The sequence below is a fragment of the Bubalus kerabau genome, chromosome 14, assembly GCF_029407905.1.
Source record: "Bubalus kerabau isolate K-KA32 ecotype Philippines breed swamp buffalo chromosome 14, PCC_UOA_SB_1v2, whole genome shotgun sequence".
Lineage (NCBI taxonomy): Eukaryota > Metazoa > Chordata > Mammalia > Artiodactyla > Bovidae > Bubalus > Bubalus kerabau.
In genome coordinates, this window is record NC_073637.1 from 45,726,563 (window position 1) to 45,741,133 (window position 14,571).

Here is a 14,571-nt window from a genome sequence, read left to right on the forward strand (position 1 = left end):
AGAGTTATTGTACCATTTTAACTTCCCACCAGCAGTGTGTGCTTCTTGTTGCTCTACATTCTTGGTGACACTTGATATTTTCAGTCTTTTTACACTCAGCTATGCTGGTGGGTGTGTACTGGTATCTCCTTGTGGTTTTAATTTGCATTTCTCTCCGACTGATAATATTAAGTGTCTTTTCATTTGCTGACCAGCTATCCAAACATCTTCTGGTAAAGAAAGTATCAGTTCAAATCACTTGCTGGTATTTTTCACTGAATTACTGTTTCTCGATTGAGTTGTAAGCTGTTCTCCATAGACTCTGGACCCAAGTCCTTTGTCAACTATTTGCACTACATTTATTTCCTCCTAGGACATAGAGTGCTTTTCTTTTTCTTAATGGTATCTTTTGAAAAGAAGATACAATATTTTAAAATTTTTGATGAAGTCCAACTTATGTTTTTTCTTTTATTATTTGAGTTGTTTGTGTCCTAAGAAATCCTTGCTTTCATCAAAGTTATGGAGAATTTCTCTTATAAAGTATGTTTTGCTTATTTTATCTCCCACAAGATAAAAAATGCTACCAAACGGTCCAAAGTGATAGAGAATAATTTGAATATTTGACATAACTGTGCATGTCTATATTTTCCAATTTTTAGTATACCAGACTTGGCTATTTTACTTTGCTGATGAATTTCTATAGGTAGGCACTACATTATGGTGGTCAAGAGTAAAGACATGCAAATTAGACAGACCTGAAACGGAAATCTGCTGCCCATGCATAGAGGCCTTGACTGGGTAAGTCACTTAACTTCTCAGAGCCTCTTTCGTCATAGGCAAAATGGAAAGAATGATGATTTAATGATATAATACACATAATCCTGGGCACATAGATAGGCTTGCATGAATTTTAGATGCCATCATCATCATCATTATTATTATTGAATTAAATTTGAAGCCTCCAGGGTGAACTTAGCCATCAGGCTACAGTAAGTAGTATTTATAAAATAGAAGTTTAAAGTATTGCTGTGATTATTATTAAATTATTATCCAAGCATTTCCCAAATAGTAAAAAGCCACACATTTCACAGTAGGCAGTATGTTTTCCTAACAAAAATTTGGGGGTGTTTGTAATCTGTTAGAGCCATATGTCAACAGATTCCTCCCAAACTAAGAATAGAATAACCTCAAATTATTTTTTACCACAAAAGGACCATCTAAAAATGTCTTGGCTGGTACTGCTTCTGTTTCATAAAGTCAAGTTTGGAAAAGTTCTTGCAAATTTAATGTATTCGTAGCAATTGCTTTTTTGTTTTCTTTTCATCCTTGACCATTGCAACCATTCATCAGTCACATGCTAGATCTTAGGACAGAATATTACTTACTTGCTATATTTCTTTCTCATTCACCTTCTCTGATAACACATTAACAGAAATGATTCGGAGAGCTTGTGGGCAAGTTAACAACATAGTTAGGTCCTCCTCATTATTTGTACATCATTTATAATTAAATTCACTTGTCACATTTAGAATCTAAAACTGAATATTTAATAAGCAATCTGTGCTCAAACATTGGTTGCATTTAATAAACAAATATTTTAAACCATCCATTCAAGAAGGATAAATTTTGGATTTCTTCTGATAACTGCTAAACCATATGCACAGAAGTCTCATATTTGTTCTACTGTGACTTTCCCAGAGGACGTAAACACAGTAAAAACTGATTTTGATGTAAATAGGCTGTGATGACCCAGGGGCTTTTGCTGTTCGGGTTGCTTTAAACCTGCATTGCTTGGGCAGCAGTGCTTACTCTCCAGTGAAACATCCTGAAAGTACAAAATGACTCACACTCTCACTGATCCATCCGCTTCAATTCAAAGCACACGAGCTACACACAGCTTGGTTTTGACTGTTGTAGTATAGTTAAGTAGGATTTAGCTCAATGTTTGTTTGCTTCCTTCAGTTCAGTTCAGTTCAATTGCTCAGTCGTGTCCGACTCTTTGGGACCCCATGGACTGCAGCATGCCAGGTTTCCAACTCCCGAAGCTTGCTCAAACTCAAGTCCATTGAGTCGGTGACCCCATCCAACCATCGCATCCTCCATCGTCCCCTTCTCCTGCCCTCTTGCTTCCTTATTCTTGAATTATATTCTATTTCCCCCATGTTTGCTCAGGGCATAATATTCCTTTTGGGGGGTTAGGAAAGTTGGTTCTTGTCAGAACAGAATTATTCTGCTTTCTGATCCACTTTCACATCACACAGAAGTCTCTGGGTGTCATTGTGTGCTTTTTTCTATTTCTCCACTTCTTTTGGGTGTCGCAGGAGGCTGCCCCTGTGGGGGACCAACCAAGACACAGCTGTGTCAAGTGAAGCCCAGGGAATTATGACCAGAAGGACAAAGGGAGCAGGTTTCTTCTGGCCAAACAGATACTACATTTCTTAAGCACGAGAGGAGTGACATTGGGACCCCACCAAATCCTGTCGCCTTTGGTGAATTACAGCTTGATTCCCTGGGCTTTATTCTACACATAAACAAGTCTCATTACTTGTTCTGTCAGTGCCCCTAAGAGAGCAATCATTTTAGATGATCCACTTTCTATGTCTTTCTAATGTGAATGGGTTCCTGATCATTTTTTGTGAGCTGATGTGATGCAGAGGTGATATAGGAGGGAGGCAAAACCAAACAGAACACAAGATCACTGGTTGCCTGAGGAGGGATGTAGGGCCACTGAAGGATAGGGAAAAAAAAAAAAGAATGCCAAATTGTAAATCTTCATACTTTGCAATTGGTCTGAATAATGGAAGAGGCCTTTGCAGTGACCAGGCAGACAGCCTAAAGCAGTGGTTCTCCACTGTTCTCGACATTAACATCACCCAGAAGGCTCTAACACTATCTACATCTGGGCTCCACCCCTCACCCTTCAGCGAGGCTGATTTGATTGGCCTGGGGTGGGGCCAGAGCTCAGTGTATCATTCCCTCTCCCAGTGCCTTCCAAATGCAGCTGGGGTCAATAACCTCAGTGTAAAGGAAGCTTCAGGAGTCCCCAGGAGTGGGGATCCCCACTTTGGTATCTTCTCTTAAGGAGCCTGGGGAAGTCCTAAGGACTGTTCAGCAATGGAAGAAATCCCCACTTCTATTTTGTGGGAAGAGGAGGAGGAGATGGCCTGTCGTCACCCCTGGAAACTCCCTGGGGCCTTATTGACTCTTCCTGATCTCTCCATACAGATGGTCACCACAGATTGCCTTCCCAGCGAAGCACGGCCTGCTGCTCATGTCCATTTTTTCACACCCTTTCGGAACCAAATTCCTTTGGAGAGGTTTACAATGAATCTTTTCTCAAGTTAGATTTCAGGCAAGTTGGTATTGGTTGTAACCAGTTCGGCTTGGTGTAGATGGAGACCTATTTCTCCAGCAGTAGGAAAGCCTGTGGGGTTTTATGGCCTGTTTCTTGAACACGAGCACAATGCAGTTTACAACCACAACAGGTGTGGAGGAAATGTGTCGTGATCGAATCCAGCTTAAAATCAGGTGACTGATTCTGTGCTTCTAGATTAGAACAAATAACAACAAAAAGCTGCATCAATTTTCTCATCTGAAAGATGGGATGCCAAAGACCTCCCTTTCCTGTCAAAGATCTGTTTAGGAAGATTAAATTAGAAAATGTAGGTGAGTTTAGTTAAAAACTCTATGTTACTCTTCAGAGGTGAAATACTGCATAGTCCAGTTGCAGTCTGGTTTTCAATTTAGAATTCATTGCATTGAAAGAAATCTACCTTTAGCCAATTTCCAAATTTCAGGAGGGCATGGAAGATGAAAATGCCTATATTAGCTCATGCATGTGAATCAAGATTTGTTAAAAATACCTTGCATTGGTAAAGGTTTTCAGTTTTTTTTTTTTTATTTTTCAGAGATTTGAGCCATTTTATCTTTTAATCACTTGGTAGAAAATAAACTCCAAACCTAAGAAATTTTCAGCATGTAGACTGTCTCAATTTTTTCTAGACTCAAATTATTCACATCCTCTTTAGTGAATCCCAGACTTTATTAAAAAAAATCATTTCATACTTAAGTACTTCAATATTAAAACACTTTTGGGATAAATGGTAGTGGTTTTAATGGTGATAAATGTGGAAACAGTCACCCTGGTATCTAGCTGAAAGTCACATGACTTATTTTTAGCACTAGGACTTGAAACTTTTGAGCTCTTCAATTTTATTAGAAAGAAGTAATTCCCCCACCCTTTTTAAAGTTCATTAAAAAAAATGTATCACGTCTCATAAGTAAATGTGTTTTGTTAAAAACAATACCAAATAGGTGCTATTTGGGATTGGTTCTCATCAGTCAGGGGATAAATAAGTTGTAGAAAAGAGTCATAAAGTCAGAGAACTAGATGAGACTTGATTATCTTGTCCAGCTCCCTCATTTAAATATATCTATTTATTTATTTATTTGGCTGCCTGGAGTCTTAGTTTCGACATGCAGGATCTTCTGCTGTGGTTCATGGACTCTCTAGTTGTGGCTTGTGTTGTGGCTTGGGAGGACTTTGGAGCAGGTGGGCTTCAGTAATTGTGGCATGTGGGCTTAGTTGCTCTGTGGGATGTGGGGTCTTAGTTCCCCAATCAGGGGTTGATTGAACCTGGGTCCTCAGCATTGCAAGGCTGATTTTTAACCACTGGACCACCAGGGAAGTCCCCTCCCTCATTTTGAAGATGAAGAAAATAAGGTCTAGAGATAAATATATATTTGTAATATATATATTTATATAACACATTTATATACAGTTATAGTATATATACTTATATTGTATATATTTATAATATACTTCTATATATAAATATGTATGATTGCTGCTGCTACTGCTGCTAAGTCGCTTCAGTCACGTCCAACTCTGTGCGACCCCATAGATGGCAGCCCACCAGGCTCCTCCGTCCATGGGATTTTCCAGGCAAGAACACTGGAGTGGTGTGCCATCGCTTCTCCAATGTTTGACCCTACTCACACATTAATTCAACTGTTCATTGTTGTATTTATTCAGGGATGGAATTATTCATGGAATATGTGATCATATGTTCAAATATATGAACACACAAAGAAAATGACAGAAATCCAGAATAGAAACAACCCAAAATAGAAATGATCTTCATGTACCTGTCTACATGTTCATATCTAAACTAGGAAGAGAGAATTAGTGGTATATGTAAAGATGAGTCATTATTCTTCTTTCTTACTGAGCCACATTTGCCTCCTTTTAAACTATTGCCTGTGATTAGAACTTCATCTATTTATATGTAAGAACACATCAATATCTAGGAACTAACTAACATTAGATAAGAAACTTCAATAATATTTATTATCTTCATATGTCTATTTCAATACCCACGGAGATTTAAAAACTACGTGGTTTTGTTTTTTTTAATAAAACTCAGTGAAAAGACTTGGATTAACAATAACCATTTTCATAAGGCACATTCTGAAGATGAGCTATGTTCATCCTTTTCTCAATTAAATAATTACTTAATCAGCATTTATTTATGTAATTTTTACCTTCTGTAAACAAAAACAACCAACTAGGAAACCACCTACATCAAGCAATACTACTGAATCTTATATACATCTACATACATACTCCTTTGAAAAAAGAGTCATATTTTATGAACATATTTCACTAAAATTCAGTGCTGTGTGCTTAGTCACTCAGTCGTATCTGACTCTCTGTGACCCCATGGACGGCAGCCCACCAGGCTCTTCTGTCTCTGGGATTCTCTAGGCAAGAATACTGGAATGGGTTGCCATGTCCTCCATTCAGTGCTATAGTAATGTATAATAATAATGCATGTTTGTTACATACTCACATAACTGGTCCATGCCCAGCTTTCTTTATATTTACCCATCTTTACATTTCTTCATTTACTCATACATTGATTTACTTGTAAAAATCAATCTATCTCCGGAAGACGTCTGTGATCCATATATCTGAATATTCTGAACTTCTGCTGTATACTCATTTCCATAAAGAAAAATAAAAGAAGGCCACTGGTAAATGATAAATGTATGATTATATATACAATTGTTAAAGCTTGTTTTCACTGTCTGGAACTTTATAAAGAAAATTAGTTGACATTTTAGCAAAATGAGGCAAAAGATTTCAATGGGTGAAATAATTAAGAATTTCCTTGAAAACAGATGAGAATTTAAATGAGTTCTACACAGATTTTAGTTTATATTTTCTCAGCGTTGTGTCTCAGCAACACTAATATTGGTGATTTTACAGGTAAGATAGTCATGACAAGGGCTAAGTGTCCAGACAGGTTAGATTCATTTTGGAGTCAGTAAAGTAGAACAGAGATCTTCATGGAGCAATGATCCCGGACTGACCAAACATGTCAAAATATGATTATATACAGAGCACATCAGAGCTAAAACACTGTAGAAAGGAAAAGTTCATATTTGGGGAAAAAAACAAAGCCAACAGCATTTAATTCAATAGTTTCCTCTGGAACCCCGGTGAAAGTATGTACATGTGCATTTGTATCCAGCCACAGACAGTGGCAAGCAGATTAGCTTAAGTTATAGCTGTAGAACTATCGTCTCAGGTCACATAGGCTAGTGTCATTCATGGATGTAATAGTCAGCAAGAGTTATGGTCCCAGAGCAAGCAGGTGGCACAGGGTTCCAAGAACATCCTGGGAGTTGGCTCCTCTGCCAGCATCTTTCTGCACCCTGGGTTTTTCAGATGCACTCTCAGTGCAGTTACCATGTTGGTTCTACCTGTTCCTTGAAAGATTTTGACTGCTTACATTGATGACTCTTGACCATGGGGTGTTAAAAACAAAAAACAAAAACACTGATGCTTGGGCCAAACTCCCAGAGATTCTTGATTGAATAGAAATGATTGAAGTCTGGGCACAAGTATATTTTTATATGCTCCTCAAGGGGCTTCGCTGGTGGCTCAGAGAGTAAAGAATCTGCCTGCAAATTGGAAGACCTGGGTTCTGTTGGGAAGATCCCCTGGAAGAGGGCATGGCAACCCACTCCAGTATTCTTGCCTGGAGAATTCCCATAGACAGAGGAGCCTGGCAGGCTACAATCCATGGAGTTGCAAAGAATAGGACACGACTGAGCAACTAAGCACAGCACAGCATGCGGGATTTTGAGTTGTGCCTGGATTGAGAATTACTGACTTAGGTAACAAGGACCCGTTACTGACTGGAGCTCTTTTGGGGAATGAGGGGTTGCCTTCTTATACCCAGAAGTCCTCCACATCACTGCCTAATGGGGTGTCACATTCTTGGGAGGATGTAGGGCCAGTTAGGATGGGGGCTGATAACGTGCTATCCATGTTCTCTCGTTCAATTTATTTTTCCAGTTGTGTCCGACTCTTTTTGACCCTATGGACTGTAGCTCGCCAGGCTTTTCTGTCTATGGAATTCTCCAGGCAAGAATACTGGAGTGGGTCGCCAGTCCCTTTTCCAGGGGATCTCTCTGATTCAGGGATTGAACCCAGGTCTCCTGCATTGCAGGCAGATTCTTTACCGCTGATCCACCAAGGAAGCCCAACTGGGTGGCAAAGTTCAACTGTGAAGATCCTCAACTGTGAAGATCCATCAGAGTTTTCCTCATTAGAGACCAGGACATCCTCTGAAATCAGACGAGATAAATATTTTTAGGTCTGATCTGAACAGAAGACTTCTCAGGACAAATTTCTATTCTGTGTCTGGGCTGGATGTAGCCATCAGGAATTGGTTGTCTAATCAGGTCAGAGTGTCTGTGCTGGTTGTGAAGAAATGAGTATTATTTGCCAGCAAGTCACTGACCTGTCTCCTCAGGACACCCAGCCTTATTCTTTGGCTCTTTGTGGCTGAACTTATATAGAAAACACTATTTCCACTTTAAAATGAGAACTGAGAATGCAGATGGATTCTCTGAATTTGAATGAATGAAGCAATGTCCACACCCTTTACACCCTTGAGCAGGAAATGACTTTCTTTTTTATTTCCTATGCTGGAGATGTGTTTCTTATCAGGACAACAACATCAACTTTGGTACTGTCGGCAACTCATTTTAGCCAATAATGTTCCCTTTAATACATGCGTTTGAATTTTTTTTTCTATCATTTAGTTTTGCATTTAAAAAGTACTACATGGTTCATCAAGAAAGCCTAATATTTGGAAAAGGAAAATGAGAAAGAAAAAGAGAGGGGTAATATTACTATTTAGAAAATCACATTTACAATTTTGGCTTATATCTTTTCAGATTTTGGTTTTGTTTTTTAATTTCAGGAAAACACAACTGAGTAGTTAAAAGAGTCTGAAGAAGAGATCAAGTCAAAAGCTCCGTTATAAGAAGTAAGAAGCCCAGTAATCAAACTTGAGTGTTGGTCTGGAGACTAAGAAGGGTTTGATTTCCCAGTATAGGGTAGGTTCTGGGAACTATGGTCAGGTGGGATTTAAATGGCCACATCTTTGGGGAAGTAGAGGGCTACAGAGGTCAGGAAATAAGCTGAGTCAAGCAAATATCTTTTTTTAATTACATCATGGGCATTTTTTCCTTTGAAATATCCTTTAAAACCATTCCTCCTGTCTACACACCTAAAGCAAATGCAGCCTGGTCTCCTTCTCTGACTGAGAATCTTCCTTCCCCCAGATGACATTACATACTGCTGCCAGATGCATCTTCTTAAACTGCTATTTTAACATTATCTTTTTTCTCCTTGGAGACAAAAAAATGTCTCCGATTGTCAAATTGGGTCAGTTCCAGACTTCTCCTCCTGGCTTTCATAGTTCTCTGTAACTTAGCACTAATCCATTTATTCAGCTCTGTTTTTCTTGTCATTCTCTCACTCCAATCAGGTTGATGGATTAATTGCTCTAAAAGGGTATCATAGTCCTTACCTTTATCCTTACTCTCATCCCCATTTGAGCATCCCACGTAGCTCAGCTGGTAAAGAAACTGCCTGCAATGAGGAAACTCCGGTTCAATTTCTGGATCGGGAAGTTCCCCTGGAGAAGGTATAGGCTCAGTTCAGTTCAGTTCAGTCACTCAGTTATGTCTGACTCTTTGCGATCCCATGGACTGCAGTACACCAGGCCTCCCTGCCCATCACCAACTCCTGGAGTTTACCAAACTCATGTCCATTAAGTCAGTGATGCTATCCAACCATCTCATCCTCTGTCGTCCCCTTCTCCTCCTGCCCTCAATCTTTGCCAGCAGCAGGGTCTTTTCAAATGAGTCAGTTCTTCACATTAGGTGGCCAAAGTTTTGGAGTTTCAGCTGTAGCATCAGTCCTTCCAATGAATATTTAGGACTGATTTCCTTTAGGATGGACTGGATGGATCTCCTTGCAGTCCAAGGGACTCTCAAGAGTTTTCTCCAACACCACAGTTCAAAAGCATCAATTCTTCCACTCTCAGCCTTCTTTAGAGTCCAACTCTCACATCCATACATGACTACTGGAAAAACCATAGCCTTGACTACACAGATCTTTGTTGGCAAAGTAACGTCTCTGCTTTCTAATATGCTGTCTAGGTTGGTCATAACTTTTCTTCCAAGGAGCAAGCGTCTTTTAATTTCATGGCTGCAGTCACCATCTGCAGTGATTTTGGAGCCCCCCAAAATAAAGTCTGTCACTATTTCCACTGTTTCCCCATCTATTTGCCATTAAGTAATGGACCAGATGCCATGATCTTAGTTTTCTGAATATTGAAGGGATAGGCTACCCACGCCAATATTCTTGGGCTTCTCTGGTGGTTCAGCAGGTAAAGAATCCTCCTGCAATGTGGGAGACCTGGGTTCGATTGCTGGGTCACGAAGATTCCCCTGGAGGAGAACATGGCAACCCACTCTGTTATTTTTGCCTGGAGAATCCCATGGACAGAGGAGCCTGGTGGGCTACAGTCCATGGGGTCACAAAGAGTCAGACATGACTGAACAAGTAAGCACACACACACACACACATCCCCATATTATGGTCTGGTTTGGCATGTCCTACCTTCTTCCCTCTGCCTATTTTTAGTCAAAGCTTAAATCTAGTAGCAGCTCCTTCACAATATGTCCCTTGATAAATACACATTGATTTATTATACACGTTGATTATGTCTTAGACCTATCACACCAGTCATAATTTACCACTGCTGCTGCTGCTGCTAAGTCACTTCAGTCGTGTCCGACTCTGTGCGACCCCATAGATGGCAGCCCACCAGGCTTCCCCGTCCCTGGGATTCTCCAGGCAAGAGCACTGGAGTGGGTCGCCATTTCCTTCTCCAATGCATGAAAGTGAAAAGTGAAAGTGAAGTTGCTCAGTCGTGTCCGACTCTTTGCGACCCCATGGACTGCAGCCTACCAGGCTCCTCCATCCATGGGATTTTCCAGGCAAGAGTACTGGAGTGGGTTGCCATTGCCTTCTCCTACTTACCTACTAACTTGTATTAGTCATCGTTTTATTTTTGTTATATATTTCTCCTAAATTTAATCACAAGCTCACTGAAAATAATATGTATAGCTGGGTCATTTCTCATCTAGTATATAGGGTCAAATTTGTGTACATAAGTGTGTGTGTGTGTGCTCAGTCATGTCCAACTTTTTACCACCCTATGGACTATAGCCCACCAGGTTCCTCTGTCCATGCGATTCTCCAGTCAATACTGGAGTTGGTTGCCATGCCCTTCTCCAGGGGATCTTCCCAAGCCAGGGATCAAACCCACATGTCCTACATCTCCTGTATTAGCAGGTGGATTCTTTACCACTCAGCCACTCTGTAAATAAATACTAAGTTCATTAGATAGAATAGAGATTGTACATGATTTAATATTCAAATTCTATTATAGAATCTAACAATAGAATTCAATTCTATTATAAATTCTATTTTCCTAGGATTTTAAATGAAATTATCATTTATTTTCTCCACTCACTGAAATAGTTTTTTCTGTTTATGCAACATAATTCATCATATGTAACATAATACATAAATATTATACAATAAAATTCATCAATAATAAAACTTAGAAAAGACTGTAACTTGCAGATATAACAATCAAACTCAAATATTTTTACCTCTCTTTTTCATATTCACCAGTGGCGTTAAAACAGATTCACTCAAAGTAATCTAGGATAAATATGAATTTATCATCCTCATGATAAGGAAGATAGTGCTCAAGGATAGATAAGAAGTTATATTCTTTAAGTTCATTTAGCTACCATTCTATCTATGTTTGCCTTCTACAGTTACACCAGAAATTTATGTTTAGAAAAAATAGAATCTTGGAGGACTCATATTTAAAGAACATGTAAAATGGTAATGATTGTAAAATCAAATAAAAAATAAAATCACAAGCCCAGCCATAAGAAAGTACCAGCACAGATAAGAACTCTCATCTGGGTACCATTTCCTCTTAGAAGACAGAACCACAGATACAAAGGGCTGACTGTAAGTTATACTTGGATTTTTTACAGTGTGTGTGTGTGTTGGGGGGCTTGGCACCCTGAAATCCAGCTTGTTCAAAGTTCAACTGTATATCCTTTCAGTGATTTCTAATATAGATGGGCTCAAAGTATATATTAAGTTACATAACATTTATTGTGGATGATTTCCCATGAAATATATACAAATATACAACATCCTTTTCTATAGGCTCCTGATTTTCCATTGGATTTAACCAATCTCTATCGTTAGACATTAGTTTGATTCACAATATTCCATTGTCTTTAACCTTTTCAACCATTTAGTTCGCTTGCTTACTTTGTGCTGGTATAAACACTGCACAAAGAAACATGTATGTTCTTGTACCTACATCTGCTTGTCCTTTACAGATTAGGAAACATGATTTAAAATTTTTTCTTCTGCTTCTGTATTCATGGAAAACAGTCACAGAAATAAGCAAAATCTCAAAGCAAAACCACCCATAAGCTCAACATTTAGAGAAAACCACTTCTAAGGATCTCTGTCCTTCCAAATTCTCTGTTTATCTATATGGTTTATTTCTTTTTAATTTGTTATTGAAATCTAGTTGATTTACAATATTATATTAGTTTCAGATTACAATATAGTGATTCAATATTTTTAAGGATTATACCCTTAAGTTATTATAAAATAATTATCTCTATGATTTAAAAGGCTAACTATATTCATATGTTTCTCAGTAAAATCAACATTCAAAAATTTCTTTGTCCCCATTGCATCTAATGATGTGATTATGAGCACTCATAAAAAAAAATAAAGTTTGCTTTGGATTATATATCTGGAACAAAAGGTCTTAAAAGATGTATCTGCAATAGTGAATCTTACCTTGTCTGTTCCTTTAAAACCCTTGAAGACCAGCTATTTTTCGGTAATGAAAACATCTACAGTTCTGGAGATTGAGCCATGCCAGCTACTGGTGAAGATAAGGTTGGGTAGAAGAGTAGGGACAGTTGAAAGGTGTCTGAGCAGCCAAAAGGTGCATTTTTTTAAACATCTTCTATTTTTTGAAATTTATTTATTATTTAGTTTTTGGCTGCGCTGGGTCTTCTTTTCTGGTCTTTGTCTTTCTCTGTTTGCGGCAAGCATGGGCTACTCTTCATTACGGTGTGAAGGCTTCTCATTGTGGTGGCTTCTCTTTGTTGAAGAGCACAGGGTGTAGGCTCATGGACTTCAGTAGTTGTGGCTCGTGGGCCTGAGAGCACAGGCTCAGTAGTTGTGGCCCAAGGGCTTAGTTGCTCAGGGGCATGTGGAATCTTTCCAAAGCAGGGATTGAACCTGTGTCCCCTGCATTTGCAGGCAAACTCTTATCCACTGAACCACCAGGGAAGTCCAACATTGTGATTTCTAATCCTAAATTTCAGCTTTCTCCTTCCCTTGGAAAGATGGTATGGGGTGAACTCAAACTTCCATTTAAAGTATACATAGCAACTTGAAATAATAAGTTGTAATTTGGGATAGGTTACTTGATCTTATATTCTGTGTATGAACTTTCTAGTTTATCAACAAGTTTAACCCTCTGTAAAGTGAGGAACGTGGACCAGGTGATTTATACAGTTCTTCCTAGCCTAGCTGCAAGCTTCTGAATTTCAGGATTCTAAGTCTAATCCTTTCCTATTTGAAGGATACCATCACACATTGCCTGGCACCAAAAAGGCTCTTGATAAATGTCTGTTGACTTCAATTAAACAGGGACAGAAAAGATCAAAGCTAACTAGATTAATTACTCTATAAAAAATAAATTGAGACTCTATAAATGACTGAAAAAAGCAAATTCCACTGTGGCAGGATGTCTGGTAATTATTTTGCTCTTAATTAGTCTTAAGTTGATAATGGCCAAAACGTTGACTGGTAATAGAATTAGAGCTTCACATATAACGTAATCAGATTGAGGAAATAAATACCAAAGTTTGAATTCATTCTGACTGCACACTAATTTAAAGTATGGCAACTCAGAGAAGAATCCGTTACAGATATTCAAGAAACATGGAAGTCACTATTGGATAAAAAAAGAATGAACCCTCTTCGTTTTGCCTCCTTTGTCTTGGAATCCTCCTCCATCTCATGTACTCACTTCTTGTTCTGCATGCTGCCCTTTGATGACTTCTTGTCTTCAAGATTGTTCACTTAACCAAGTTTCCCCTCTCTAAATATACTGGAGGTGGGTCTGGGGTAACCCAGACACACTGGGGAACTTGCCCCAGATCACCCCTTCTTTAAGCAAAGTGGGAGAGACCTGAAGGCACTGGTGCTGAAATTGAGGGTGAACTCACGGGGGCTGAGCCACATGGACACCTAGGTTGATTAAAACGTGAATACCCTTAAAGATACTGGCTCAGCTGTAAAGAAACTTCCTGCTAAACAGGAGACATGGGTTTGACACCGGGTCCAAGAAGATCCCCTGGAGAAGGAAATGGCAATTTACCCACTCCAGTATTCTTGCCTGGAGACTCCTATGGACAGAGGAGCTTGGCAGGCTACAGTCCATGGCATCGCAAAGAGTCGGGCATGACTTGGCAACTGAAAACAACAACAACAATAACCCTTAATGATACTCTTAATGATATCATACTTAATGATATCATAATTGTGTCTTTTTTTAAATTTTATTTTATTTTTATACTTTACAAAATTGTATTAGTTTTGCCAAATATCAAAATGAATCCGCCACAGGTGTACATGTGTTCCCCATCCTGAACCCTCCTCCCTCCTCCCTCCCCATACCATCCCTCTGGGTTGTCCCAGTGCACTAGCCCCAAGCATCCAGTATCGTGCATCGAACCTGGCATAATTGTGTCTTTAAGAGGAAAAATTAGGTAGTTAGGGGATCTGAAAAAACTGAAGTTTCCAGTTTAACTCAAAGTCAAGTTTTTTTTAAAAATTGAAATGAAATTGAAGGATTGACTCAATGCTTCACTTTCCACCACATGTCTGGTTTCAGCCAACCTAACTCAGTAGCTCAAACACCCATGAAACATACATGACTTTAAGAACATCAATGCCAATGACTGTTATCAAGTTAACATTGAGTTTAAGAAACATTCAATTTACCAAGCACTTTATCAGGTGTGAGGTAGCCTCTGCTGCTGCTGCTGCTAAGTCGCTTCAGTCGGGTCCGACTCTGTGCAACCCCATGGACT

At 39.0% G+C, this 14,571-nt stretch overlaps 1 long non-coding RNA gene across 1 annotated transcript; it reads right to left on the reverse strand.

Annotated features, from left to right (window-relative positions):
• Positions 1-5,596: 5,596 nt before the first annotated feature.
• On the reverse strand, positions 5,597-14,571 carry LOC129627253 (uncharacterized). The gene is made up of 3 exons (XR_008702510.1): positions 14,483-14,571; positions 8,871-8,978; positions 5,597-5,787 (listed from the first exon to the last, which is right to left on the reverse strand). It is a non-coding gene; the product is annotated as an uncharacterized LOC129627253 (long non-coding RNA).